Source organism: Capra hircus, chromosome 4, assembly GCF_001704415.2.
Source record: "Capra hircus breed San Clemente chromosome 4, ASM170441v1, whole genome shotgun sequence".
NCBI lineage: Eukaryota > Metazoa > Chordata > Mammalia > Artiodactyla > Bovidae > Capra > Capra hircus.
The window spans coordinates 75,208,587-75,233,724 of record NC_030811.1 but is presented as its reverse complement, the minus strand read 5'-3'; the positions used below and the strand labels follow the sequence as shown (position 1 = coordinate 75,233,724).

General features: G+C 38.4%; 1 protein-coding gene across 3 annotated transcripts in view; it reads right to left on the bottom strand.

Moving 5' to 3' along the window:
• The window catches only part of RELN (reelin), a 544,299-nt gene that overhangs the window by 412,154 nt on the left and 107,007 nt on the right, over positions 1 to 25,138 (bottom strand). The gene's annotated exons all lie outside the window — the stretch shown is intronic.

The following is a 25,138-nucleotide window of genomic DNA, read 5'->3' as shown; positions in this document are numbered from 1 at the left end:
ATAAGCTACAAGGATATATTTCATAACATGGGTAATATAACCAATATTTTATAATAGCTATAAATGGAGTATAACCTTCAAAAATTGTGAATCACTATCCTATATACCTACAAGTTATATAATATTATACAGTAACTATGTGCCTTCATGCTCAGTTGTGTGACTCTTTGGGACCCCATGGACTGCAGTCCCCCAGTCTCCTCTGTCCATGGAATTCTCCAAGCAAGAAAACTGGAGTGGGTTGCCATTTCCTTCTCCAGGGGATCTTCCCAATCCAGGGACTGAACCTGAGTCTCCTGGCTCTCCTGCTTTAGCAGGTGGATTCTCCACCACCGTGCCACCTGGGAAGCACGGCAACTATAATGTAAAATGAAACTGAAGGGTGAAAAAAAAAAAACTGGTCAGTTGAAAGTATAAAACAAATTAGGCAAGACTTTAGAAAGTATCAGATTAGTTTTACTGAGAAAATAATGCATATTTTGTGCACTTTTTGAGTGTGTCCATACCCTGACATTTTGTTGTTGTTGTTGTTTAGTCAGTAAGCCCTATCTGACATTTTTGTGACCCCATGGACTGTAGCCAGGCTCCTATGTCTGTGGGATTTCCCAGGCAAGAATACTGGAGTGGGGTGCCATTTCCTTTTCCCAGGGGTCTGCCCAGCCCAGGGATCAAACTCACATCTCCTACACTGGCAACGTGTATTTTATTCTCCTACAAAGAATAAAAATATTCTTTACCACTCAGACACGAGTGAAGCCCAACCCTGACATTAATGCTACCAAAAACAATGCCCACTCCAGTTTCACCATGACTGTGCTATGCTCATGCAACAACGGATTGGTTCCAAATAGGAAAAGGAGTATGTCAAGGCTGTATATTGTCACCCTGCTTATTTAACTTATACGCAGAGTACATCATGAGAAACGCTGGGCTGGAAGAAGTACAAGCTGGAATCAAGACTGCCAGGAAAAATATCAATAACCTCAGAGAAGGCAATGGCACTCCACTCCAGTACTCTTTCCTGGAAAATCCCATGGATGGAGGAGCCTGGAAGGCTGCAGTCCATGGTGTCGCTGAGGGTCAGACACGACTGATCGACTTCACTTTCACTTTTCACTTTCATGCACTGGAGAAGGAAATGGCAACATACTCCAGTGTTCTTGCCTGGAGAATCCCAGGGACAGGGGAGCCTGGTGGGCTGCCATCTATGGGGTCGCACAGAGTCGGACACGACAGAAGTGACTTAGTAGCAGCAGCAGATATGCAGATGACACCATCCTTATGGCAGAAAGTGAAGAGGAACTAAAAAGCCTCTTGATGAAAGCGAAAGTGGAGAGGGAAAATGTTGGCTTAAAACTCAATATTCAGAAAACGAAGATCATGGCATCTGGTCCCATCACTTCATGGGAAATAGATGGGGAAACAGTGGAAACAGCAGCAGACTTTATTTTGGGGGGCTCCAAAATCACTGCAGATGGTGACTGCAGCCATGAAATTAAAAGACGCTTACTCCTTGGAAGGAAAGTTGACCAACCTAGACAGCATATTGAAAAGCAGAGACATTACTTTGCCAACAAAGGTCCATCTAGTCAAGGCTATGGTTTTTCCAGTGGTCATGTATGGATGTGAGAGTTGGACTGTGAAGAAAGCTGAGCGCAGAATTGATGCGTTTGAACTGTGGTGTTGGAGAAGACTCTTGAGAGTCCCTTGGACTGCAAGGAGATCCAACCAGTCCATTCTAAAGCAGATCAGTCCTGGGTGTTCTTTGGAAGGACTGATGCTAAAGCTGAAACTCCAGTACTTTGGCTACCTCATGCAAAGAGTTGACTGATTGGAAAAGACTGTGATGCTGGGAGGGATTGAGGGCAGGAGGAGAAGGGGATGACAGAGGATGAGATGGCTGGACGGCATCACTAACTCGATGGACATGAGTCTGAGTGAACTCCGGGAGTTGGTGATGGACAGGGAGGCCTGGCATGCTGCGATTCATGGGGTGGCAAAGAGTCGGACACTACTGAGCAGCTGAATTGACTGAACTGATGCTTTGCCCACTTGGTATCTTTAAATGTTTCATATTTAGTCTTACAAACCACTGGATTAAATATAATGTAACTATAATGTTAATTGAATTTTTAACATGGCACACAATGTATCCAATTTCATTTGATTTCCCTTCATGAAATAACTTCATGGCAACTGAACTTTTTCAGCACCTACAGTCCTAAACTTGATTTTGTTTTTGTGTCAAATCTTTAGCAAGTTTCCCAAAATTTGAATAAATGGAACTCAGAACACAGTGACAGTGGTTTCAGGATTTGTCTGATTTGCTTTCACCTCACTGAGAAAAGATTACAAAGTGAAGAAAAGATATACAATGTAAGATACTAAGATCACTTCGATTTTTTTAAATGTGCACAATGACAACAGTTAACATTCCTCAAATCCCTATGAACAAAATGTCAAAGCAATGTAAGTAAACCATTAAGCTACATCCTCTAAAGACATTAGCACAATTACTTATTCTATTGGTTTTTAACATGCAAGCCAAACCATGATAAACTGAATTGGGCATATGTTGTTCATTATATCATAACTATAAATGGAAATATTTATATTTCCCCAGATGTTTCTATCAATAGCAGATGGCAATTAATGATGACAAGACTAAAATAAAAGCCCAAAACACAAAAGTCTGAAATAACTTTATACTCCCTTCAAAATACTTAATATTCATCAGACTATGAAATCTATGAGGCAGATATAGTAATACCTTTTTGCTATATTCCCTAAGGGATTAAGGTATTTCAGTTTTTATTTTAATTATAATGTGTAGCAAGCCAATTATTACACAGAGTAAGTCAGTGAATGGGATCACACTGCTTTATGGGTCTTTTGATAGTAGTGAGAACTGAATGTTTAGATACAGGAAAACATGTAATGAGGAAAAACTTGTTGAAGGAGTCTCTCAAGTGATAACAGAGTCTCATCAGCCTAGAAATAATAAGAACAGTCAGGGCTAGAATTTACTGATACTATATGACCTGCACTACCCCCCAATAAGTCCTCATTACAGCTCTGTGAAGTGGCATCAGTGGTGTGGTGGAGCTGGCATGTACTGGCAAGGGAATGCTAACGATTGTACATGTCTCTTCCCAATTCTTCTCAATTCGGTGGCATCACATTGGTAGCTTGAAATTGGCCATGATGTGAGGTTTTACATCAGAGAAATTGGCACATGATGCAAATCAGGACCTGTTTTCCCCTAGAGAGCTGGTTCTGATAGGTTTACCACCATAGCACTGAAAATAGATATGATCATTCCCATGTTACAGAGGAGGCAACTGACATTTAATATTATTAAGTAATTTGACCAAAGGCACAAAATTCAAGCCTGAGATTTTCCTCAAAACAATCCAGTGGGAAAAGGGAAAATGAGTAGGGTATGGATAAAACAAAATTGGTTCTGAATTAATAGTTGTTGAAACTGGGTAACAGATGCATGGGGAGCTATCATATCTAGTTTTGTATGTGAGTAAAATTTTCTATAATACATAAACACACACATACACACACAATAGTGACACTTGAAGAAACAAATCAATTTAACATAATAAATTACTCACTGAATCAAAAGCTGAAGAGGCAGGGTTCAATCATCTTTTTAATGTCAGTAATGTCAGAAATTGATAATCACTGCTTTACACTACTACTTATAAAGAAAAAAAATAGAAAAACCCAAACGACTATTAATAGGTGATGATGAATAAATATGGAATTAAGTACTGTGTGTGTGTGTGTGTGTGCCCAGTTGTGTCTGACTCTTTGCAATCCCACAGACTGTAGCCCGCCAGCTTCCTCTGTCCATGGTGTTTTCCAGGCAAGAAAATGAGTGTGTTGCCATTTCGTACTTCAGAGGATCTTCCTGATCCAGGGATTGAACCCATGTCTCTTGTGTCTCCTGCATTGGCAGGCATATTCTTTAACACTGTGCCAGTACTATACAGCTATAAAAAATGGATGAGGAATGTATCTATACATTAGTATTCAATTTTTAAAATTTGAATTGTTTAAATTTCTTTAAAACAACAAAGATACAGAAACTATGCATGTACTATGTATGTATATGTATAAGGGCTTCCCTGGTGGGAAAAAAAAATCAGTGGAAATAAATCCACCTGCCAATACAGGAGATTTCGGTTCAATCCCTGTGTCATGTAAATCCCCTGGAGGAGGAAACGGCAACCCACTCCAGTATTCTTGCCTGGGAAATCCCACGGACAGAGGAGCCTGGCGGGCTACAGTCCATAGGGTTGCAAAAGAGTCAGACAGGACTTAGCAAGTAAACAAAAACAACAATGTATATGTACATTTATTGTTATTTATCTATGAGAGGGAAGGAGATACACAGATACAGACATTGGTATAGATATGTACAAATACTGAGATATTTGCTTATATTATTAACAAGAAACTCACATTTTAAAAATGGTTACAATGGGGAATGAAATAGAGAAGAGAAGAAAAATAAGACTTCTTGGAATAATCTTATTTTGTGGATTTTATAAATACTTACAACCATGTATATTATTTATGTAATTCTGAAATAAAATAAAAATATATCTCTAATAATTGAAAGCAACATTAAGTAAATTAACTTCATTGTATACTGACCTGGTTGCACAATTATAGATAATTATGTAATTCTCTGTCAATTTCTCACACATCCAAGCAATTCTCTTGGTGTCCTACAATTCAACTCAATTTTGACACTATCTACCTGGAGACAGCATCAGATCCTACAGGTTAAGGGTCAGTTATATGAAAAATGCCCTCACTTTGCCCTGACTTCAGACTGCCAATCACAAACCCACCTCTCCTTCTGGACCAATCAGCTACAGACTGGAGGTTGCATGAACCCTCTCTGGATTTCAGACACCAGTCACAAGTCCAGGTTCTTACCTAGACTTCTCAGTGACTGGCTACAAATCAGAGGTTACCAAGGCCCCCTCCTCAGGTTTGATTTATTTGCCAGAGCGGTTCACAAAACTCAGAGAAACATGTTACTAAGTCACTGGTTTACTGTAAAAAGTATATAACTCAGGAGCACCAGAAGGAAGAGATGCACTGGGTGAGGTGTGGGGAAGGGGTACAGAGCTTCCATGCCCTCTCCAGATGTGCCACAGTCCACTGAAGCTCTCTGAGCCCTATTCTTCTGGGTTTTTATGAAGACTTCATTACAGTCACAACTGATTGGTCATTTCTGCCATTCCTGATAATTCAATCTCCAGCTCCTCTCCCCTCTTGGAAGGCAGAAGGGGTGGAAAGATTTATTCAAAGTGCCAACCCTCTAATCACATGATTACCACCACAGGCAAACAGCCCCATCCTTAGGTTACCTGCGTGCTATGTCACTTCAGTAGTGTCTGACTCTTTGCGACTCTATGGCCTATAGCCACCAGGCTTCTCTCTTCATAGGACTCTACATGCAAGAATACTGGAATGGGTTGCCATTGCCTTCTCCAGGGGATCTTCCTGACCCAGGTATCAAACCCAAGTCTCATGTCTCCTGCATTGGCAGGCGGGCTCTTTACCACTAGCGCCACCTGTCAGCTAGTTCAGTTCAGTTCAGTCACTCAGTCGTGTCAGACTCTTTGCGACCCCATGAATCGCAGCATGCCAGGCTTCCCTGTCTATCACCAACTCCCGGAGTTCACTCAGACTCACGTCCATCAAGTCAGTGATGTCATCCAGCCATCTTATCCTCTGTCATCCCCTTCTCCTCCTGCCCCCAATCCCTCCCAGCATCACAGTCTCTTCCAATGAGTCAACTCTTCACATGAGGTGGCCAGAGTACTGGAGTTTCAGCTTTAGCATCAGTCCTTCCAAAGAAATCCCAGGGCTGATCTCTTTCAGAATGGACTGGTTGGATCTCCTTGCAGTCCAAGGGACTCTCAAGAGTCTTCTCCAACACCACAGTTCAAAAGCATCAATTCTTCGGAGCGCAGCCTTCTTCACAGTCCAACTTTCACATCCATACATAAAAATCACCTTATTAACATAAGAAAAGACACTTTTATGGTTTTTATTGCAGGAAATTCCAAGGGTTTTAGGAGCTCTGTTGCAGGAAATAAGTCAAGACCAAATATGTATTTCATATTATAAATCACAATATCACAAATGTAAAAATAAAATCAGAGTTTGCCAGTAAGGGACTTATAAATTAATTCAATTGGCTGCCCCTCAGGTTCAGCACCCTCTGGTAATAATGGTAACCTCTCTTGGATAAGACCAAGATACAGGAAACCCAAGAACTGAATAAAATATAACAAGCACAAATTTCCTCATTAAAGAAGGAAAAGCTAAGATTTTTCAGGTAGTACAGAATGGTGATATTTGGTATATGGATCTGAAAGTTGCTTGGCTGTCAATGAACCTGAAATACTGCAGCACTAACTATGTCTGTGTGATTACAGCTGATACATAGTCTTCAGGAAGATAAAGGCAATGATAACTGGAAATTAATTTTATAGTTTAGATCATCATATCATGGAATTGGTCTTCTCTGAGATCAGTCCTGGGTGTTCTTTGGAAGGAATGATGCTAAAGCTGAAACTCCAATACTTTGGCCACCTCATATTAAGAGTTGACTCATTGGAAAAGACTCTAATGCTGGGAGGGATTGGGGGCAGGAGGAGAAGGGGATGACAGAGGATGAGATGGCTGGATGGCATCATCGACTCGAAGCACATCAGTTTGGGTGAACTCCGGGAGTTGGTGATGGACAGGGAGGCCTGGCGTGCTGCAATTCATGCGGTCGCAAAGAGTCAGAGACGACTGAGCAACTGAACTGAACTGAACTGATGCCTTTATCTATTTTTCCATCCACCTGTCTCTCTATCTATGTACCTCATCTCTACCTCTGTCTCCTCCCCCAGGCTGTCCTGTCTCTCTCGCTGTCACTCCCATGCCTTTTCTCTTATTTTTTCCCATTTTTCTTTTATTGTTTGCAGCTTTCAGGCTCTCTAATTTATGGACCATGAAACATGATAAGTCTTCACTACATTTCCACTGATACAGAGAATTAAAAATTTTCCCCTACAAACTCTTCATCTAAAAATCAAATGTGTGATGATTCCCAGTTAAGGGACCAAGGATGAAGGGGGTATGACTGAGAGGCAAAAAGGTCAGCAGTAGTAAAATATAAAGTTAAGAAGGATCACAAATCTAAGACTAGGGCAGCTTTAAGCATCCAGGATGCTGTCTTCCAGCAGACTGGAGGCAAGGAGCAGATGGTCTAAAGGATCCAGACAGGCAGGAAACAAATCATGGGCTCCTTTCTACCCTTCAGTTGTGGAACGGAATGATTTCCTTGGCTTCCCAGGTGACTCAGTGGTAAACAATCTGCCTGCCAATTCAGGAGATACAGGAAACACTGGTTTCCTATTCCTGGGTCAGGTAGATATCCTGGAGGAGGAAATGGTAACCCACTCCACTGGGAAATCCCATGAACAGAGGAGTTGGTGGGCTACAGTCCATGGGGTCCCAAAGAGTCAGACACAACTGAGCACACACACACACACACGCGGATTTACTTAGGGAGAACCACAGTCCATATAAATATTTACTGAATAATGAAAATGTCCAGCAGGTTTAAGGAGTTGGGAAGTTAAAACAGGTTAAATATAGAGAGGTAAAAGAAGTGCTTTAAGAACTCAGCCATCCACTATTCAAATAATAAAGCTCAGCAAAAGAGACTAAAAAGAATAAGTAGGGATATGAAGCACCACCAATGAAATATTACTGCACTATTACATTATACACATTACAAAATACACTCAAAATTAGAAATTGTAGGATAGGATAATGCCAAAACAAATAGTATAAAAAGAGAAGTTCTAATACTTTTTTTTTCACATCATGCATTGGATCATCTTCTCTGCCCCCTATGACATATACATAGCCTTCCCCATCCCTTGGACATATGCACACTTTCAGTTCAGTTCAGTCACTCAGCCGTGTTCGACTCTGCAACCCCATGGACCGCAGCATGTCAGGCCTCCCTGTCCATCACGAACTCTCAGAGTTCAGTCAAACTCATGTCCATTGAGTCGGTGATGCCATTCAGCCATCTCTTCCTCTGTCGTCCCCTTCTCCTCCTGCCCTCAATCCCTCCCAGCATCAGAGTCTTTTCAAATGAGTCAGTTCTTCTCATTAGGTGGCCAAATATTGGAGTTTCAGCTTCAGCATCAGTCCTTCCAATGAACACCCAGGACTGATCTCCTTTAGGATGGACTGGCTGGATCTCCTTGCAGTCCAAGGGACTCTCAACAGTCTTCTCCAACACCACAGTTCAAAAGCATCAATTCTTCGGTGCTCAGCTTTCTTCACAGTCCAACTCTCACATCCATACATAACTACCAGAAAAACCATAGCTTTGACTAGACGGACCTTTGTTGTAAAGTAATGTCTCTTCTTTTTAATATGCTGTCTAGGTTGGTCATAACTTTTCTTCCAAGGAGTAAGTGTCTTTTATTTATTTATTTTTTTTTTAGTAAGTGTCTTTTAATTTTGTGGCTTCAGTCACCATCTGCAGTGATTTTGGAGCCCCCCCAAAACAAAGTCTGTCACTGTTTCCCCATCTATTTGCCATGAAGTGATGCACACTTTAGGGACATAAAACTAGGTGGTTCTTTGTTCATTAATTAGAGAAGGAATTAGCTATTCCTGATTACTAGCTTAATATGTCAATAAATTGCACCTATTTACAAAACAAGATGATACACAAAATAGAGCTGTAAGTAACCTTAACCAAAACTGAGAACTGATAACACTGAAATTAGACTGCTTCAACCATACAACTATACCTGAATAGATGTTAAATATTACATAAGTTCTGCAATGGCTAAATAAGTGACAGTTAATATTTACTCGAAGCAATTTAAACATTTCTGTATGGATCTTGTCACAAAATAAACATAATTTATGTACTCTTATTATACTGTGTGCATGAGGAAGTACCTTCATTTAGAAGAGAAACTCAATAAACCAGACCATTTATATTTCCCAGTTTGATAATAGTAACCCAAAATGTCAACCCTTGAGAGAAAGATTAGTTCATTATATTGTCTTACTAGAAAAAAAAACCCTCACATACAGGTTTTTTATATGTCCTTTGGGGATGAAAATATAAAGTCATAGAAGATTCTATGATACTTTTTTTGTTCTGGAATATATATTACAAACCATTCAAAATGTGCTGGATTAAAGTTGCTGAGCTTTCTATGCAACTGTCATACTTAAATAAAAAATAATACAATTTAAAAGAGAATATCCAAAAGTATTTCCTAGGAGAAAATCAGTATTTCAACTGAAATATCTAAGTTAATTATTGGCTCAGAACTCTTACCTTTGAATATGCTACTTAAAAAACAAAATCTTTGATGTTGCTCCTCATTTGGCATATTTTCCTCTAGGTCATCTTGAAATTTAATCTCCTCTTGACTATGGGAAGCTATAATGTTTAGTAACTATGCAAGCAAATATACTACTGATTTCATTTTACAGAATAACAAGAGGGAAAAAATCTACCAATTTTCTTTGTGTGATAAAATAATGTGTACCAATCACAAACCGCCTAATTCATATTCCAAACCAGAGCAGACCCCAGGCAACGCTGTGAAGTCAGCCAAATTCATCCAGTGTTCTTCTACCTCCCTTTTCAATGCTTTTTTCCCTTCTGGCGCCAAGTGCCCTCCTGCTCTGTCCAAGTGCTTGACAAATTTCAAAGCACTATTTTAAGAAAAAAAATTTGGCCCTACCCAAAGGCAACCCTAAGGCCACGTCCATGAACAAGTGGGATGGTGCTCCATATGGACACAAATACAAACAGAGTGCCTGAATTTTCATAATGAAATGCCACCTGCATCTCTATAACCTAAAACACACAGATTTCTTTTTAATTAGAAAATAGGACATCAGAAACCAGTTTGCAAATTCAGCCTCATACTGACCAACTTAAATGTTTTACTTAACCACCTGAATTTAAAGAAAGTTTCTGAGGGCCATGCTAATATTTTCAGCTGTTCTAAATCCTATTTTTGTGTTAAAATAAATAAACTTAAAAAGTAAAATTTTATCTAAATCTATTTTCAAACATAAATTAAATGTATTTTTTAAATTTTCTTTTATAAAATAATGTAAAACAAGGAAGTCCATTTGAAGATTCTCTATCATTTCAGAAACTTAATCCATAAGAAAGTGTCTTTAAGTATATGAATCATGAATCCCTCTCAGAATTCAGTGCTAGAGAAAGTCTGTTCATCCAGGTTACCCTCCACCATGGTCATGTATAGATGTGAGAGTTGGACTGTGAAGAAAGCTGAGCCCCAAAGAATTAATGCTTTTGAACTGTGGTGTTGGAGAAGACTCTTGGGAGTCCCTTGGATTGCAAGGAGATCCAATCAGTCCATTCTGAAGGAGATCAGCCCTGGATGTTCTTTGGAAGGAATGATGCTAAAGCTGAAACTCCAGTACTTTGGCCACCTCATGCGAAGAGTTGACTCATTGGAAAAGACTCTGATGCTGGGAGGGATTGGGGGCAGGAGAAGGGGACGACCGAGGATGAGATGGCTGGATGGCATCACGGACTTCATGGACGTTGAGTCTGAGTGAACTCTGGGAGATGGTGATGGACAGGGAAGCCTGGCGTGCTGTGATTCATGGGGTCGCAAAGAGTCCGACACGACTGAGCGACTGAACTGAACTGAACCAGACAGAACAAGATAATGACTGTTTCCGTTTTTTGCCTAGTATGTTATGGAACTCAGAATTATACTTTAGTTCAGTTCAGTTCAGTCACTCAGTCGTGTCCGACTCTACGACCCCATGAATCGCAGCATGCCAGGCCTCCCTGTCCATCACCATCTCCCGCAGTTCACTCAGACTCACATCCATCGAGTAGGTGATGCCATCCAGCCATCTCATCCTCTATCATCCCCTTCTCCTCCTGCTCCCAATCCCTCCCAGTATCAGAGTCTTTTCCAATGAGTCAACTCTTCGCATGAGGTGGCCAAGTACTGGAGTTTTAGCTTTAGCATCATTCCTTCCAAAGAAATCCCAGGGTTGATCTCCTTCAGAATGGACTGGTTGGATCTCCTTGCAGTCCAAGGGACCTTCAAGAGTCTTCTCCAATACCACAGTTCAAAAGCATCAATTCTTCGGTGCTCAGCTTTCTTCACAGTCCAACTCTCACATCCATACATGACCACTGGAAAAACCACAGCCTTGACTACGCGGACCTTAGTCGGCAAAGTAATGTCTCTGCTTTTGAATATACTATCTAGGTTGGTCATAACTTTTCTTCCAAGGAGTAAGTGTCTTTTAATTTCATGGCTGCAGTCACCATCTGCAGTGATTTTGAAGCACCCCAAAATAAAGTCTGACACTGTTTCTACTTTTTCCCCATCTATTTCCCATGGAGTGATGGGACCAGATGCCATGATCTTCATTTTAAAACTCCATTATGATTTTGGATTTGATTATTTCTCCCTTAGTTTTTTCAGTTTTGCTTTATGAATTTTGAGACTCTATTTAATTTTACATATATATATATATACACACACACACACATATTTAGGATCAGTACAACTTCTTACTGAACTGTACCTTTTATTCTCATTAAATATTCCTGTTTACCTTTTGTGGTACTCTCTGTCTTGATATTTTGTCTCATATTAGTATTAATATAACCATACTGCCTTTTTATACATGCTATTTGCATAGTATTTATTTTTTCCAATCTTTTATTTCAATCTGATTATATTTTTCTATTTAAACTGCATCTCTAACAACAGGATATATGTGGTTCTCAATTTTTATATCCAGTTTAACAATCTGTGCCTTTTAATCAGTGTTTAATCGATTTATATTTAATGTAATTATTGATATGGTTAGGTGTACATCTATCACTTTTTCACTTGTCCCTTTTGTTTTGGGGCAAGTAATAATGGCAACCCACTCCAGTACTCTTGCCTGGAAAATCCCATGGATGGAGGAGCCTGGTAGGCTACAGTCCATGGGGCCACAGTTGGACATGACTTCACTAATAACCTTGCAAATTTTGTAAGGTGTGGAATGTGAAGTTTAAAGATATGAAGAAGTAAAAAATGTGAAAAAGGATGTGTAAAGGGTCAAGTGTGAAGTGGTATAATAAGCATTTAAAATCTCACATTTTAATGTAATTAGTTTTTCTTCTATTTTAGGATATTATAAAGAAAAGAAAACTACCATATTTTATATTCAATCACTGTTACATCATATTCAGTGTTCTTTATACCTTCTTTATTTCATACGGATCCAGATTTCTACTACTATTATTTCCTATTAACTAGAATGATGTCTTTTAGAATTTCCCACAGTACAGATCTGATGACAATGAATTAGTTCAGCTGACACTTACATGAGAATATTTTTTCAAATTTTATTTTTAGGATATATACATTAGATATAGAAGCCTGGGCTGACAGGTTTTCTTTTTTCTTTTTTTGTCTTCACTTTAATAGTGCCATTCAAATCTCCTGGCTTCCACTATTCCTGACAAAAAGAATCTAGTCATACTTACTTATGTTTAAGGTATCATTTGTCTCTGGCTACTTTAAAGGTTTTACTTTCATCCTTGGTTTTTAGTTGTTTAACTGGTTACATATGAATTTCTTTGTATTTAGCTAAGCTTTCCAAATTTAAATTTAATCTTAAATGTTTTTAATCAAATTTGGGGAATATTTGGCCATGATATCTTCAAAGATTTTTATGCCCAACTCTCACTCTCTTCTCCTTCTGGAAATTCTATTATTTATATTTTAGAACATTGGCCCACAGGTCTCTGAAGTTTTCCTTTAAACTTTGTCCTGTTTGATGTGCCAATTGCTAATTTCTATTTTTGTCTTCAAATTCACTGACTCTTTCTTCTGCTTATCTAGTATGCTTTTAAGCTGAACCAATAAATTTTTCATTTCAGTTTTATTTGTTAGCTCCAGAATTTCCATTTGGTTATTTTCTTACAATTTATACTTCTCTGTTAAGATTCTATGTTAAACTCACTATGCTTTCATTTAATGCTTTGAACCTATGTTCCATTACTTCTTTGTACATTTTTATAATAGCTGCTTTAAACTCTGTTAAATTCAACAGCTGGGCAATCTCAGGATTTATTTCTGTTAACTACTTTTTTTTTTCCCTGAACTGCAAGTCCTATTTTCCTATCTATTACCATATCTATATTGATGATGATACCATGTAGAGACTGAATTCTGTTGAAATGACAGAGTTATTTTCCCTTGAAGAGTTTTGATTATTGTTCTGGCAGGAACTTCAGCGACTCACTGAGTAAGCTTTGTTTCATAAAAGCTTTTTTATTAGCATAGACATGTAGAACTCCCAGTGAATTTCCCATGTCCCTCTAACTTGGCAGAAGTCAGCATGCATATTCTATAATCCTTAAGGATCTCTGTCAAGAATTGGTGATTCTAGGGGAAGTCTTGCTCTAGGTCATGTTTTGACTGCTAAGGAATGGCCTTTCTGGCCTTTTTGGTATCTTAGCTGGAGGCGCAGAGTATTTTCAAGGTGTTACCATGATCTCTTCCTCTAGCTAGGTCAGCCCTTCAGTGTACTCCAGCACTACACACTCTCTACTATTTCTACTCTGTTCTTACCCCTGTATAAGTTCTGTCTGGTAAGTGGAACATAGACTTATTCTGTACTTGCACAGCCCAGTGGCCAACCAAGAAATCATGACAATATTCACAAGACTTCTAGGATCTTTCGTCTGAGAGGTTCCCTCTTCGCACCGTATCACATTCAGTTCAGTTCAGTTCAGTCACTCAGTTGTGTCCAACTCTTTGTGACCCCATGAATCACAACGTGCCAGGCCTCCCTGTCCATCACCAACTCCCGGAGTTCACTCAGACTCACGTCCATCGAGTAAGTGATGCCATCAGGCCATCTCATCCTCTGTAGTACCCTTCTCCTCCTGCCCCCAATCCCAGCCAGCATCAGAGTCTTTTCCAATGAGTCAACTCTTCGCATGGGGTGGCCAAAGAACTGGAGTTTCAGCTTTAGCATCAGTCCTTCCAAAGAAATCCCAGGGCTGATCTCTTTCAGATGGACTGGTTGGATCTCCTTGCAGTCCAAGGGACTCTCAACAGTCTTCTCCAACACCACAGTTCAAAAGCATCAATTCTTCGGGGATCAGCTTTCTTCACAGTCCAACTCTCACATCCATACATGACCACAGGAAAAATTATAGCCTTCACTAGACGGACCTTTGTTGGCAAAGTAATGTCTCTGCTTTTCAATATGCTATCTAGGTTGGTCATAACTTTTCTTCCAAGGAGTAAGCGTCTTTTAATTTTATGGCTGCAGTCACCATCTGCAGTGATTTTGGAGCCAAAAAAATAGAAGTCTGACACTGTTTCCACTGTTTCCCCATCTATTTCCCATGAAGTGATGGGAACAGATGCCATGATCTTCGTTTTCTGAATGTTGAGCTTTAAGCCAACTTTTTCACTCTCCTCTTTCACTTTCATCAAGAGGCTTTTTAGTTCCTCTTCACTTTCTGCCATAAGGGTGCTGTCATCTGCATATCTGAGGTTATTGCTATTTCTCCCAGCAATCTTGATTCCAGCTTGTGCTTCTTCCAGGCCTGCATTTCTCATGATGTACTCTGCATAGATGTTAAATAAGCAGGGTGACAATACATAGCCTTGATGTACTCCTTTTCCTATTTGGAACCAGTCTGTTGTTCCATGTCCAGTTCTAACTGTTGTGTCCTGACCTGCATACAGGTTTCTCAAGAGGCAAGTCAGGTGGTCTGGTATTCCATCTCTTTCAGAATTTTCCACAGTTTATTGTGATCCACACAGTCAAAGGCTTTGGCATAGTCAAGAAAGCAGAAATAGATGTTTTTCGGGAACTCTCTTGCTTTTTCCATGATCCAGCGGATGTTGGCAATTTGATCTCTGGTTCCTCTGCCTTTTCTAAAACCAGCTTGAACATCTGGAAGTTCACGGTTCATGTACTGCGGAAGCCTGGTTTGGAGAAGTTTGAGCATTACTTTACTAGTGTGTGAGATGAGTGCAATTGTGTGGTAGCTTGAGCATTCTTTGGCATTGCTTTTCTTTGGGATTGTAATGAAAACTGACCTTTTCCAGTCCTGTGGCCACTGCTGAATTTTCCAAATTAGCTGGCATATTGAGTGCAGCACTTTCACAGCATCATCCTTCAGGATTTGAAATAGCTCAACTGGAATTCCATCACCTCCACTAGCTTTGTTCATAGTGATGCTTTCTAAGGCCCACTTGACTTCACATTCCAAGATGTCTGGCTCTAGGTGAGTAATCACATCATCATGATTACCTTGGTCGTGAAGATCTTTTTTGTATAGTTCTGTGTATTCCTGCCACTTCTTAATATCTTCTGCTTCTGTTAGGTCCATACCATTTCTGTCCTTTATTGAGCCCATCTTTGCATGAAATGTTCCCTTGGTATCTCTAATTTTCTTGAAGAGATCTCTAGTCTTTCCCATTCTGTTCTTTTTCTCTATTTCTTTGCATTGATCCCTGATGAAGGCTTTCTTATCTCTCCTTGCTATTCTTTGGAACTGTGCATTCAGATGCTTATATCTTTCCTCTTCTCCTTTGCTTTTCACTTCTCTGCTTTCACAGCTATTTGTAAGGCCTCCCCAGACAGCCATTTTGCTTTTTTGCATTTCTTTTCCATGGGGATGGTCCTGATCCCTGCCTATCTCCTGTACAATGTCACGAACCTCCGACCATAGTTCATCAGGCACTCTATCTATTAGATCTAGTCCTTTAAATCTATTTCTCACTTCCACTGTATAATCATAAGGGATTTGATTCAGGTCATACCTGAATGGTCTAGTGGTTTTCCCTATTTTTTTCAATTTAAGTTGAATTTGGCAATAAGGAGTTCATTATCTGAGCCACAGTCAGCTCCTGGTCTTGTTTTTGTTGACTGTATAGAGCTTCTCCATCTTTGGCTGCAAAGAATATAATCAATCTGATTTTGGTATTGACCATCTGGTCATGTCCATGTGTAGAGTTTTCTCTTGTGTTGTTGGAAGAGAGTGTTTGCTATGACCAGTGCGTTCTCTTGGCAAAACTCTATTAGCCTTTGCCCTCCTTCATTCTGTATTCCAAGGCCAAATTTGGCTGTTACTCCAGGTATTTCCTGGCAATTCATCTGACCCAGACTCTGATCTTTATCTCCTCATCTCAGCTCTGTTTGGGCTTCAGCTTACTGCCTGCTCCACAGTTAGGAAATTATCTGCAGGCAGAAAGCTAGGGCAATCATGCAGCTCACCTTCTGTCTTACACTGACTGTTATGCAGTAAAAGTCAAAACAGTTTCCACATATATTTTGTTCCATTTTAAGACTGATTACAGTGGGTTAACTAGTCCAGTACCACTACTTCATTAAAGCTAAAGTGGAATGCCTCAGAGTTAATTTGAGAGCTCAATACAGTAATTAACTTAACAGTTAGGAGGTTACTTCTGTATCTTTCAAATGATTTCTTTCCATACTTCACTTTGTGAACTCCGTTTTGTCATTCTTTTTATGTTGCAAATAATCTTAAATTGTTTTCGAAAGTGGGAAGTTATAATTAATAATCACCAAATATATTTATACTACTTAGGCCATCAACTGTTTTGAACAATATACAGAATACATGCACCATACAATCCCTAACCAACAGGAACTTATTTCCAAACCAATAGATCACAGATTTTTGGCTTCAGAAACAAGAATGATCACTGTTTCAGTGGCTTTCTCTGTACTAGCATAATACAGACTATGGAATGAAGGCCTAGAGGGGCAGCTATCAGCAAGCTGCCCCGTCAAGCTGAGAACAGCAAAAGGTCACCAAAAATCTTGTGGGAAATATTTTTATTTTAGGCATCAAGTATGAAGTAAGAATATACTGGAATTGAGAAGAAAAGGATAGGTGAGCAAAATAATATTTTAGCAACCACTATGTCACTAGAATAACATCAGTTCCTCTTTGGAAGGGAGGGTGATCTTTAGCTTTATAGTCCGGCTTTTTCTTTTGTGTATTTCAACATTTCTATATCACAAGATATAGAGGAGTAACAAGAGGCTTTAAATAATAGAATCTATACTAAAATAATGCATTGATTTTAACCAGTACTAGAAATTAAACCAATGAGATATAATGCTAATTCAACCATTTATTATTGACATTCTGACAACAATATAAGAAGATATTTTTGAATAGAAATTTCAAATGTCTTAGAAGACCACATCTGGAAACATTGTATAAATATTAAATACAGATTTGTTCTAAAATTAATAGAGTTTCAATGTGTTATCATGAAAAATGCTAGATATTAATCGCAATCTAGGAAAACTTACAATGCCTTGTTAAAATTACAAAGTGGGTATAAATCTACAACTTATTTCTTAAAGGACTACAGGAAAAAAATATATACACAAGAACTTAGAATTCTTTTTCCAGGCATAATCTGGAAATGTCAAAAATTGCAACCAGTTAAAACTCAAAACCCTGAATCTGTCTTTCATAATTAATGATTGGAAAGTACTTCGGGACTTTCTAAATGAAATTTCCTTGGTAAGATGTTTCTGAAGAGATCCAAGAGACTTAGGTCATGATTCATATTTTAAGTACACGTGAGAGGCAACCCCAAGAGTCTATGCACCATCACATAAAAGCCATTTTCTAACAAGTATTCTTGAAGAAGTATTCTAAAGACAACATAACAACATGAATTCCCACAGTAACCATGATGTTCTTGTTGCAGTATAACTATTTCTTGTTTGATTATGTACTCCTAAGGGAGTATTGATTCTAGCTTCTATTTCTCACGTTCTTTTACAATTGGCCATTACTGATACTTTTTAAAAGGATTAACTTATAAAGAAAGGTTGAAAGAAAGGCATTTCATTAGGGATTCAACTTAAGATGAAATGTCAGAATATATATTTTTTATCCCTTTAAATACGTTTGCTTCATCTTCTAAATTAATTTGTCTATGAAAGACTGTATACATGGGCAAGCCCACACAGGATAAATATGTGGAGAATTAACTTGAGGATTTACCATATTGCTGAAAGCTCTGAACATAAAGACTATAAATGACTATTTTCCCTAATCCCAGTTACCTCCTGTTCTTCTAAATATATTTATTAGATCATAAGGTTTTATTCTGGAGAAGGAAATGGAACCCCACTCCAGTGTTCTTGCCTGGAGAATCCCATGGACGGGAGCTTGACAGGCTATAGTCCATGGGGTCGCAAGAATCAGACACAACTTAGCCACTAAAGAGAGAGACAGAGAAGCTTTTATTCATGCTTAAACATATACAGAAATACAAAATACTATTTAGTTTAGGCTATTACTATTATTAAGCTTTTAATGCTTTTGTACCTTCCCTTGACATTAGCAATACTTTATATTGTAATTACGCTAAGCATTAAAAGGATAAAGCATGATGCCTGGTTGATTTTACTCTCACTGGGTGAACTACTCTCAGTCTAAAAAGTTTAACAAAGTGCACTCTTTTCAGAAACATACCATGTGATACTTGATGTCATCTGAAAAAAATCTGATTCAAAATATGAAAAAAAATCAAATCATACACTAAAATTTTGGCTATTAAAAGACTCCTTGGTTATTAAAAATGATGATTCAGGCTTTAAAATAAAAATGACAAAAGTATTTACCTTTACCTACTGCCTTAGCACTTGAGAAATTTCTAGACATATAAAGTCTAATTCAAGATCACTGATATCTCTATGCTTCTACATTGTATGGACCCTTTCTCAGGCTTTATTTCACTTGACTTCTCCACAGGTTTGGCCAGCTAACTTTCTCATTCCTTCTAGAAATGTTCTCTTCCTTTGGCCTCTGGGACACTCAACCACTTCATCTCTCCTACCTCTCACCTGTCTCTTCCCAGGGTCTTTTGCAAATTCCTATTATTAAGCTTTTACCCCTTCCATAAACGTCAGTATTTCTCAGAAGTTAATCTACTCCTCTCTTTTCCCTTCCCCCTCTCCAGGGTAATCTCATCTACTCCTATGGAAAATAGCTCATTTCTAGTTTCTATCTCAAGCCCAAAGCATTCCCTGAGCTTGTTATTATTGCATCTTGGACACTTTCAGTTGAATATCCCAACACATCTGATTCAACTCATCATCCTTGATTGGCAGAATGAAGACCATCACCTCCTACCCAGGTCAGAAAACTTAGTGTTAGCTTTGACCCATCACTTAACCTCAGATCCAGCTTCCTAACCTCTGGATTATATTTCTCTAAAATATCCTATAGATGTATTCTCTCCATGTCCTCCATCATCACTGTGGCTTAGCCCCCATCACTTCTCCCCTGGGTTACCGCTAAGAGTTTCTCTCCTCCACTCCTGCCCTTCTGAAAATAATCTCCACATCCTGTGCCCAGAGTGATACTTCTAACATGCAAATTAGTCACGTGACTTTCCTGATGAACCATCAACGAGTCCAGACTCCACAATATGACCCATAATGTTCTCCCTTGTCTCCAGAATCAGCTTGTGCCACAGCCAAGTTCCACTTTCTGAACTATTCCCCTCTGTCCAGATCCCTCAATTTCATTTACACAATTAAGCAGCTTTCATGTCTTTGCTAAGGAGAAATTCTGCCCCTTTTATGTGTTCCTTTAACATTTTACTTACTCTGACCTTTGCAACTCTGCACAGTCAGTTTACTCCCAGGTTAAAATTGTGATTGATTCAAAACTGTATCTCTGGTGTCAACTTTGGAAAATATTTATCAAACTGTTGAATATTTATCAATTGTTGGTGTCCACCCCCCTCTTCTCCCAACTTCCAACTACATACACCTTGACGCTGCTCTATTCATGAGAAATGACTCATGCAGTAATGTGACAGAGGTGCCTCTGCTGACTCTGAAGACCAGAGTAGGTAGCAATCACTAGAGACTTCCACTAGTGTGAAGGGCAGCCTAGAGGTGGATGAATGAAGCACCTCTAACTGCAGGATCTGGCACACAGATGGGAATGCAAAAATTTCCTGCTTGAAAAATTTTAGCTCTAACAGATCATCAAAACTACATTTATTTGTACCAGGGATGGGAGTGGGATTCACTACTAGGATTCAATAAAGAAATAATACTGAACTTATTTTCCCATCTTCAAGTCAGGTAGATTCACAATGTCCTTTAAAAAATATAGCCAATATTACACAACTTTATAATAACTATAAATGAAGTATAACCTTTAAAATTGTGAATCACTATGTTGTACACCCACAACTTATATAGTATTGTACATCAAGAATACCTTAATTTTTAAAAAATCTGTCCAAATGTCTGTCTCCATCAGAATATATGCTTCTGATTACAGATGATTTTTCATTAATTACCTCTTTCCCAAAAAGTGGGTAGATGGTCAGGGTTTGACACTCTTATTGGTCAATTTTCAAACATTAGACTCAAGTCAAGCCATAACTCAGGCTTTTACTAATAAAGTGAGGTTTAGGCTGTGACCCCAATGCTCAGCAAGGAAGGAAGGCAAAGGAAAATAGACATGTTTAAGCTACCTTGAATTTTAAGTCATCTGCAAAATAGCATCAACCACATTCTCTTCAGACACACAAAGGACTATAACTTTATGATTAAGAGACTGAGCTCAGCAGTTAGGCACACCCTGAGTCTATGCTCAGCTCATTGCCTGTCTGATTTGGCGCAAGTCATTCAAACACTCCTAGCTTTAATTTTCACAGGTATTATTTTTTCCAAAGAATTTTAAATAGGACATTTGAGCTAATACATGCAGAGCACTTAGCTTTCTTTAGTATGATTGCTATCATTCCTTCCTATTCTGTTTTATAGGTCAAGCAGAGATAACTGGGTTAGTAAGGAGGGGAAAGGAGAACATCTCTTGGTTTTTCGTGCTTTTTATGTTCTGATATATGATACAGGACTGGACACCACAGTCAGGGAACCAAACCATACATCCCTGTTCCACTGGAAGGATGGTGTACCGTATGCAGCTCTCTAATGCCAAAACATTTGCTTCATTTTGATTCAAAGAGAATGACCTGCCAAGACACCACAACTATACTTCCTGCAACACGTGAAATCTCTCTGCCAGGTGTCTCCATTCTCCACGCTGACCAGGCCAGCACTAGCTGGAACAGATGGCCCAGCTGGCAGCATATGCATTTTCATCATTTTGTAGTTTCTCACTGGTGCGATGAGGAGGTGGGATAACTCAGTGTTTTCTAATGTTTTCATAACCTTGGCTGCTGTCTTTCCCATGGGTCAATTTTGTCTTGGACATATTTCTAAATTTTAATATTTGACGACTGAAGACATTGGTAGGAGAAATAAGAACGCTTTCCTAAAAACTGATCCTCCACACAGGTAGTCATACAGCTGGCTCCTTCCCAGACATCATTAATTTCCTTTCCCTTGAGCCATTTTTTTCCCCACTTACATATTACTGCAATGTTTATCAAAATATCGTAAAAACTGCTTGTAAGCATTTTCCACAAGCTGGACTTTAATATGATAGTGTATTTAAATAAGACATTCATTCTTTTCTGAAGTAAAAAACTACAAAAATATGCTTCTTCCCAACAGTATCCCATTTGTTTTTCATCTGTGTTACTTCCAGACTACAAACAGATGGCTGATTTAAGAAGCAGTCAATTTTAACATCCATCGTCACAAGCATAAAGGTGGCATAGCACATCTAGGTTGAAAGGCTTACACATCCTAAGTGCAATTTATAAGTAACTTTATTTAGAACCTGTAAAGTGATTTAAAACACAGATTTAGAATTTTATACCTGCAAATACTTCACATCTTTTTAAAGCTATTTTACCTGTTTTATATTTAGCTGACTTGTGATATAGATTATGAATCATTACCATTCAGTTCAGTTCAGTTCAGTCACTCAGTTGTGTCCAACTCTTTGCAACCCCATGAACCATAGCACACCAGGCCTCCCTGTCCATCACCAACTCCTGGACTCCACCCAAACCCATTGAGTCGGTGATGCCATCCAACCATCTCATCTTCTGTCGTCCCTTTCTCCTCCTGCCCTCAATCTTTCCCAGCATCAGGGTCTTTTCAAATCATTACCATTACAAAGCTACAATTTCAATTGCAAAAAAATTAAGCCATCAATAATTATAAGCTTCACATGCACAATATCCATTTCATTAATTTTTTCTCCTTCAAAGGAAGAATCCTTGCCTTATCATCACCATTATCACTACCATTGTCGTCAGCAGCAGCATCTTACATAGTGGATAAGAGCACAATGGTTAAGAGTATGAGCTCTGGGAAGTGGGACCTAGGTTCAAATCCCTGTTCCTTCCCTTCCTAGCTGTGTTACCCAGAACAAGATGCTTAATTTCTCTGAGCTTTCATGTCTTCATCCAGGACTTAATAAGCCCTTAATAAATAGACTTTCTTTGTTGTCTGCCAGTTACTTCTCATAGTACACCAAGGCCTCTCCTATCTTAAACAAACAATTCTTTCCATTTCCATCTCCCTCTAGCTACTGCTCTCTTTCTCATTTCCTTACTTCCTGTTAAATGCTCAATCTGTCATAATTTGGCCTCTGCTTCTACTACAAGTGGTCTTACTGAGGTCATTGGCCACAAGTTCTCATTGCTAAATCTAATGGACGCTTTTCATTCCTCATTTCCTTGAACTGCTTGAGAGCATTTGATCTTACTGATTATGTTGTTCTTCTGAAAACTCTCTCCTTCTTTAATTTCTGTGACAACCCTCTCTCTTAATTTTACTTCCTACCTCTGTCTGCTCCTTCTGATTTCCTATAAACCCCTCCTCCCTAGTAGACCCTAAATAACTGACATAATCAACACCCTCTGCTTTGGACTCTTTCTGGTACAACAAATATGACCCTCTCCGATCTATTCCTGCTTACTTCTGCAGCCTCAGTTCCCACAATTAACCACATTCTCTTATTTTGGGCACCCTTTTTCTGGTTCCTTCATGCCATTGACCTAAATGAAGTTTCCTGAATGCATTATATTGTATACTATTCCTCAGTCTTCCATATATAATTTCTTCTTAAAAAAAAATGTTTCTTTCTCCTTTCTCCCCTTGTCCTTTATATTTGTCCTTCAAAATTCAGTTCAAGTATCACGTTATGCTCCAGTCATTGCAGTTAAGGAAACATGTTTGTGAATGAAAAAGTCAACTTGGATATTCCAGCCTAAGTAAATGGTCATGGAATACAGACAAATTTCCCCATTAAGCCCTACACAAATTACAGAATCATAACAAATAAATGATGGCTATTAGCTAAGCAACTAACCTTTGGGTAGTTTGTTAGACAGCAATTGATATACAAAATATTCCCAATCCACTAAATTAAAAGTTCCTCAAAGGCAGAATCAGAATCATGTCTCATTGACTGTCTTTAAACCAATACATTTCCTTATTTATGAAGCTCCTGTGAATGAATGAATGAACCAAGAAGTCAGTCAACCAATCAACTAATCAATCAGCCATTCCATCAAACAAGCACTCCTAAATTTAGTATTTTTCCTTTAACTAAATATTTCTTTGAATCAAAACACAACAAAATGAGGGAAAGGGAGAAATAAATGAGGGGGAAAAAAACTAATGCCTGTGGAGGACCCTCCAAACTAAAGCTCCAGCTCTGATTTGTTCCTACAGTTAGTCTCACATTTTCTAGTTTCTACTACATATTTTCACTCAGCTACATCCCCCTCTGCTACCTCAAATTGAACTTTTACAAACCCTCCAAATTTATTTGATCATTCTGGCTGTATTACAGTAATTGTTCATTCCTTAAATCTAAAAGTTACTTTTGACTTCTTCCTTCATCTTCTCATCAATATGTCTTGTCTCTAGGTCCCAACAATTTGGTTTGACTACTTAAAAAAAAAATTCATCCCTTCCTTTAAAATCCTTCTGTCTTCATTCTAGTTCTGACTCTTACCACCCAACTTCTCTCACTTGTATGTGGAATCTTATTGCAACAGCAATAACCAAAAATAAATAAATAAATGAATTAAAAACTTCCATAGAAAAAAAGAACAGACTGTGGTTATCAGAGGTAGGGGCTGAGGGAGGAGAAACTGGAGGAAGGTGGTGAAAAGGAACAAACTTCTAGTTATAAAATAAGGAAGTATTAAGCATACCATGTACAACATGATGACTATAGCAGACGCTGCTGTATAACACACACGAAGGTTATTAAGAGAGTAACTCCTTAGAGTTCTTCTCATCGTAAGGCAAAAAAAAAAAAAAAATCCACTTATTCTTTTCTTCTTTCATTTCTTCATATTGAATCTATGTAAGAAGATGGATGCTAAACCTACTGTGGTAATCATTTCACAATATGCATTAAGTCGAAACATCATGCTGAATGTCTTAAATTTACAAAGTGATGTATGTCAATTATTTCTCAATAAAACCAGAAAGAAAATGGTTGCCTCACATGGTAGTACTTGATTATTGTGACCTAATGTAATGTGTGTGCTCCCCCCAATCACATTATATTTTATTTTTCTCTAATATTGTCTCTAAAGCCTTGAACATTGCTGAACACATACAAAAAATAAAATAAAATAATAAAATGTATGGAGAGCTTTACAGTCGCATTTCCAAGTCACAGGTTGTTTCCAACCTAAAGGTCTTTCACAAGCTAAATATTCAACATCAAGCTAATTAGGTCATTTGTTTTCCAGAAGAAATGGTGATTATTTAATAGCCATCAGACTCTTCCAAAAACAAATCATATTATTTGCAAGGGTGAAAGTAAATAGATTTAAAAAATTATTTCTGTGAAGGGACTCAATATTAGAGCTTATTATTTAATGAGTTTTATTCATGAGCAATGCTGTAAGAATAGGTAAGGCAATAGATGATGTTTGCAGTAAGGAAGCAATTTAAACTTGTTTTGGTTAGTCTTAAAAACTAAGGTGAAATCAACAGGAAAAAAGAAAGAAAAAAAATAAAACAAGTTGGAACCCCAGCTCTTTGGTATACATGAGTCCAGTCTCTGTTAATAGGACAA